Source organism: Hipposideros armiger, unplaced genomic scaffold, assembly GCF_001890085.2.
Source record: "Hipposideros armiger isolate ML-2016 unplaced genomic scaffold, ASM189008v1 scaffold_547, whole genome shotgun sequence".
Classification (NCBI taxonomy): domain Eukaryota; kingdom Metazoa; phylum Chordata; class Mammalia; order Chiroptera; family Hipposideridae; genus Hipposideros; species Hipposideros armiger.
This window is the reverse complement of record NW_017731897.1, coordinates 221164-227803: the sequence shown is the minus strand read 5'-3', so window position 1 is coordinate 227803 and position 6640 is coordinate 221164. Positions and strand designations below refer to the sequence as shown.

At 42.7% G+C, this 6640-nt stretch overlaps 1 pseudogene; it reads right to left on the bottom strand.

Moving 5' to 3' along the window:
• Positions 1–953: 953 nt before the first annotated feature.
• Positions 954–6640, bottom strand: part of LOC109396825 (dihydroxyacetone phosphate acyltransferase-like) — a 9983-nt pseudogene continuing 4296 nt past the window's right edge.

The following is a 6640-nucleotide window of genomic DNA, read 5'->3' as shown; positions in this document are numbered from 1 at the left end:
CACTCCACATCAAGTGTCTCCACATCAAGTCAGCCTGATGGCTGGCTTCAGTCTGGCACTATGACTCACATAGTAGACATCTACGATTTTTACCAGGCAGGCTTCTTTCTCCCACTAAAAATGAGTATTTACCAAGACTGCAACCTGAAATCAAAAGCCAAACTAGTAGTTACAACTGCTCTGGAAAAATCAGTCACAGAGGAGGACTGAGATGTTCCATTAAACAATTTACTGTGAAAATCCTCATTTCATGTCTCCCAACCTATTGAATGTGTTACCTGGTTAAGGTCTGGCTGCTTGTCGCCTCATGAACCAAAAATCAAGAGACAAGGTTGGTGAAAAGAAAAGCAGGTTTATTAAAAAAATGTTGGCATTCAGGGAAGGTGGTGGACTCCTGTAACAGAGAAGACCTTCCCCAGTCTACACATGGCCTAAAGGTTTTATAACCACACCAAGAGAGGTGGAACAAAGGAGGGGGGGAGGTGGTCAGGCAGTTCTGGGCTCTGAGAAATGAAAAGAGAAAAAAGGAGTTTTTCAGAGTTTGGTTTGACTCTTTCTCTGTTGAAGGAGAAAAATCTCCAATTGTTAATGAAGCAGGTGGCCAAAGGCTGTAACAAATAGCCTGCAATCTTGAGAAAACAAACAGTTAAAGTTAATTGTTCTGTAAATTAGTGTGGCAAGCATTTGGCCTTAGCCTTAAGTAAACAACACTGAAATGCTAGTTACTCCAAAGTAGCCAATAATCTTCCAGGATTCTGTGGGGCACAACAGTTTGCATGGGGAGCCTAAGTGTCAATATGTGTATGCTGCCACATTTTCTCCCACAACTTGTAAAGTAGGCAGATTTTTTCCCCCAAAATATGTTTCCAAAGACTGCTTTATTTTAAAACACACACAGAGTTGGAAAAAAATGTCTTTTTAACCATTGTGGTGGAGGTGATTACACTGATTGCTTAAGTTGGTCATCTGTTCTTCTACTGGGCTTACCACCTCAAAGTTTTAGGGAGTATGAGAAGAAAGATGGGTCTCTTCCTTTACATCTCTGTTTGTTGTAATGAGTGTCCTTGGACGACAATAATTATATGACCACATTTTCCATAACTTTTTGACAATTACTAAAGTGTTGCAGTTGCTGGCTTTCCTACTGGTGTCATACAACCAAGCATTTCTTCTAATTTTTTTGTGGCAGGCTCATTCACATTAAATATATAGTCATTATCTACCTTTTTATCCTCTACCACCCTGGCCTCACCAAAGCTGCTGAGGCATTTTTCTGTACCTCAGAAGGTAATACAAGATACTGAGAGGCACCTTGATCAAGAAGGTGACTTGTGAATGTTCTTACTCTAGCCAAGTACTGCTTCTCAATGAAGTAGTTTTCTTGTTCCTTTGAGAGGTATTTGCAAATTACCTGATAACATTCCTCAAAAGGTTTAAAGAGTCCTAATAAAAATTCTAACACAGTATTTCCTTTCTTTGTAATTAAGATGTCTTTTGTTGTTAATTGAATTGTCTCTTTTACAAAGCAGGCAACAACTTTCTTCAAAGTCCTTTAATGGGTTTCCTGGAAGGAAGATGAACTCATCTGAAAACACACCACGTAGAAAGTAAAAGCAACCATGGATATCCTCTTCCCTGAACCCAGGGTCACCTGCAATGCCAGAGATACTCAAGATGGATGGACAAAAATGTTGAGCTACTGGTTCCTGTGAGCTGAGCACATGAGAAGAGTAATGGGCTGGCCAATGAGGCCACTGACCACCTCCCAAACTCCAGAGTCCACTCATAGGACCACCGGGCATTGGCAAGGCTGGCAATACTGCAATGCAGAAGAATGCTGGGCTGGATAATTCCTTCAGCAGGTTTGTTACTAGGCCAAGTGAGAAACAGGCCAAAGGCCTGGGCTAAGCTTTTCAGTCATGAAGTCTTTTTCACCAGAATGTCAAAGTACATGGATGTCTTGTTCTGAAGCAGAACAGCAACTACTATGGCCCACAGGCTCAGCACCAGGTTCTGCAACTGCAGAAGCTGCATCTTGTAGGCAACCTCAGTGACAAAGGCACACATGTCCTCTGATTGTTTCTAAGGAATATACCTTGAAACCAAGTTAAATGGGCTCCAGCCTATCCTCCTAGCTGCCAGATCAAAGTGACACAGGGTCTTCAACAAATATGTGTATGTTGCCAAATTTTACAGAGATAATCCTCCTGGCTTTTAGCAATCCAGTTGTAGATTCTTTTGTCTTAGGAACCCCTAAAAGCTCATTTACATAAAGAGTTTCTTTCAATATCTTATCATAATTGATGCTAATTTGAACAAGGTAGGTATCAAAAACTCCTCTCTTGAAAAATGGTTGTATTATGGGCTGGCTGAATGACACATTGGTTGGGAGTTGGCTTGGGATGCCAGCTCTGAGCAGGGCAGCCATGGTTCAGATCCCACATGGGGGCCAGTGGTGCTGCGCCCTCTGCAGCTGAGATGTTGAACGACAGCTCAACCTGGTTCTGGGCTGCTGCAAGTTGCCAGCGACAACGTAGGCTGCAATGGGGCTGGCCGGCAGCTGGCATGCACATCTGTGAGCTGCCATGAGCTGCCATCTGGTGGCCGGTGAGCGACTGCCTAACCCGGAAAGAATGCAATGATAATGCCAACATGGGCCAGTGAAGCAACGTCCTCCACTACTAGACTGAAGAACAAAGGAATGGCATCTTGCCTGTTCCCCTTCCCCGATTCCCCAACGCTGTTCCCCTTCCCCAATCCCCCAGTAAAATCTTAAAAAAAAAAGAAAAGAAAAATGGTTCCATCGCAATATTTAGAAAACCAAATTTAGGAGTCAACATCTTGGCAGAGCTGCTGCTTACCCCTTTGAGGAAAAACTGAACAGGAGCATAACCATTTGGTAACGTGGTTTTTACCTGTTCAGAGAAGACAGCCCCGAAGAGTTTATTGCCACCAAAGGTGATCCACATGAAGAAGTGGCCCGACATCTGCAGCAGCTCCCCCATCATTTTTCTTCCTAAGATGCCCATTTTTGTTGCAATGACCAGCACAAGTAAATCATAGTTGTAGAAAAGAAAACATTAGAAAGTCAATGTAAAAGACTTCCGGTAAGATGGAGGAATAGACAGATGCTGTGCTAACTGCCTCCCAGGATCACACCAAAATTACAAATAATTTATAAAATATTCAACCTAGGAAGTTCCCTGAATACTAAATGAACAGAACCTCTAAACAAAGGACTTATAGAGGAGTCCACAACAAGTCTGGAAGATGGGGCGAAGATGAGAGAGGGTGAACCCTGTGAGGGACACCTCAGCAGAGGGGAGGCTTCTGCAATTGAAGGTGAGACCCTCCAGCCTCACACCATGCTCACCAGCCCAGAGTTACTTTGCTGGGAAGAGGAGTTCTATGATAGCTGGCAGTAGAAATTAATGAGGACTCTCTTTGCTCAACTCTGTGAGGCTGAGGGCGGCTGGAGAACCAGTGGAGCTGGCACACGAACTCGCTCACTGGTGAGCACTCACCCAGTCCCTGGTGCAGAGAGTACCTGTGTGAGTGGTACCCAAGAGGCTGCAGGGAATGACTGAACTGAGTTCCTTTGGCATGGGAGCTGGAGGTTTTGGGACCATTGTTCCCCTGGTGTGGAGCTTGCACACGAGTAGTGTACAGGAGGGCACCATTTTTTCAGGGTTGGGCCCTCCCACAGAGAGCACCGGGACCACATTGGTCTGGTGGAATTGGCCCAGGAGTGCATGTGTGAGTGTGTGCATGCATGTGGCCTGGGATCCTCACCTTCCACACTGCTTGTGCTGTGTGCCCAGGGAAATGCCTAGCAGGCATGCTCTGGCTCCAACAGGCTGTTCAATGAGATGCAGGAGTGCGCAAGTCGCCTTAGGTCCCCACTGTCCGCAGTATACGTGCAAAGTTGCCAGGGTGGCAGTTTGGCTATCAGGCTGCTCGGCCTGCTCTGTGAGCAGCTGATTGGGACAGGCTGAAACTGGGAGTTTTCCTGGGAGTATTGGGCCATGAGCTGTGCACCTGTGTGATCTGGCTGGGGCTTTCCTGGCGAGTTTGTGCCGGCTGATTGCTGGTGCAGGAGTGCATGCTGCTCTGACTAGGTGGGGGCTACTGACCACATCCTGTGGTGCCTTGGGGGTCTGCCCCGCCCACCTAGAGCTATGTTGCTGGGGGCACCATGAGCCCCTGCAGGCCACAGAGGGTATTTTGCAGCAGCAGACAGCCCACAACAACCTGTGAGGATTTTTGGTGGTGAGCATGGTTCCAGAGCACATAGCAGCTAAATACAGGAAGCTCACTACAACCCTGAGAGGGAAGCCAACACATGACGCACTGAACTCTTCCCCCCAATAGCTGGTGCTGAGTTGTTCAAAGCCTCTCCATTGCTGAGCAAGTGGTCTGCACATTAAAGCAGGCAGTGAGCCTCTCTTTATTTTCCTAGGTGATCTATTTAATGTCAAAGCAATCACAGAGTGACAGTCAGAATAAAGAAATAAAAAATCATGTTCCACGTAAAAGATCAGAAGAAACCTCTAGAAATGGAACTAAATGAAATGGAGGTATCCAACCTTTCAGATACAAAGTTTAGAACACTAATGAAAAGAATGTTTAAGGAACTTAGTGAGGACATAAAGAAGCATAGAGAAATCATAAAAAACAAATAGAACTAAAGAATAACTGAAATGAAGAACACACTCGAAGGAATCAACAGTAGATTAGATAAAGCAGAGGATTGAATAAGTGATTTAGAAGACAAAAAGGCAGAAATCACCTAGTTGGAACAACAAAAAGAAAAAAAGAATAAAAAACAATGAAAATAATTTAAGAGACCTGTGGGACAACATCAAGCAGAACAACATTCACATCATAGGAATACCAGGAGAAGAGAAGAAGCAAGGGATCGAGAATGTATTTGAAGAAATAAGGACTGAAAACTTTCCTACCCTAGTGAAAGAAATCAACATACAAGCCCAGGAAATGAAGAGTTCCAAACAAGCTGAAACCAAAGAGGTCCACACCAAGACAAATCATAGTTAAAATGTTAAAGGTTAAAGACAAAGACAGAATCCTAAAAGCAGTAAGAGAAAAACAGCAGGTTACATACAAAGGAACTCCTATAAGACTAACAGCTGACTTTTCTGCAGAAACTAACAGGCCAGAAGGAAATATTCAAAGTGATGCAAAATGAAGACCTACAACCAAGATTGCTCTACCTAGCACAGCTATGACTTAAAATTGAAGGAAAGATAGAAAGCTTCTCAGAAAAGAATAAACTTAAGGAATTCATTACCACCAAGCCAGCACTGCAGGAAATGTTAAAAGGGCCTTTTTAAATAGAAGAAAGGGGAAAACAAGCTAACCCAGGAAGATCAGAAATACAAATAACAAAATGGCAATAAATATGAACCTAGCAATAATCACTTTAAATGTGAATGGATTAAATGCTCCAATCAAAAGACACAGAGTGGCTGAGTGGATAAGAAAACAGGACCCATGCATATGCTGTTTACAAGAGACCCATCTCAGATCAAAAGACACACACAGACTGAAAGTTAAGGAGTGGAATAAGATTTTCATGCAAATGGAAATGAGTAAAAAGCTGGAGTTGCAATACTTATTTCAGACAAAATAGACTTTCAAGTGAAGACTACAATAAAAGACAAAGAAGGCACTACATAATAATAAAAGGATCGATTCAACACGAGGACATAAACCTAGTAAACATCTATGCACCCAACATAGGAGCTCCTAAATATATAAAACAGATTTTAACAGACATACAGACAGAGATCATCAGTAACACTGTTGTAGTAAGGGACTCCAACACCGGTTGTCACCAAAGGACACATCCTCCAGACAGAAAATCAACACGGAAACAGTGGCCTTAAGTGACACTTTAGACCAGCTGGATTTAACTGGTATTTTTAGAGCATTTCACCCCAAAACAACAGAATATACATTTTTCTCAAGTGCACATAGAACATTTTCCTAGATAGACCACATGTTAGGACACAAAACCAGTCTCAATAAATTTAAAAAGATTGAAATCATATCAAGCGTCTTCTCTGACCACAATGCTATGAAATTAGAAATCAATTATAAGAAGAAACCTGGAAAGCACACAAATACATGGAGTCTGAATAACATGCTACTAAATAACGAGTGGGTCAAAACTGAGATCAAGGAAGAAATCAAAAGCTCTCTCAAAACAAACAAAAATGAAAACACAACAACCCCAAATCTATGGAATGTGGCGAAAGCAGTCCTAAGAGGAAAATTCATAGCAATGCAGGCCTATCTAAAGAAACAAGAATAATCTCATATGAACAGACTATCTTTACACCTAAGGGACTGGAGGAAGAACAGCAAAACAAGCCCAAAAGGAGTACAAGGAAGGAAATAATAAAGACCAGAGCAGAAATAAATGAAATAGAGACCCCCCCAGAAAATACAGAAGATCAATGAAATTAAGAGCTGGTTTTTTGTAAAGATAAAGTCGACAAACCCTTAGCCAGACTCACCAAGAAATGGAGAGAGACAACCCAAATTAATAAAACAGAAATGAAAGAGGAGAAGTGACAACAGATGCCACAGAAATACAGGAAATTGTAAGAAAATACTA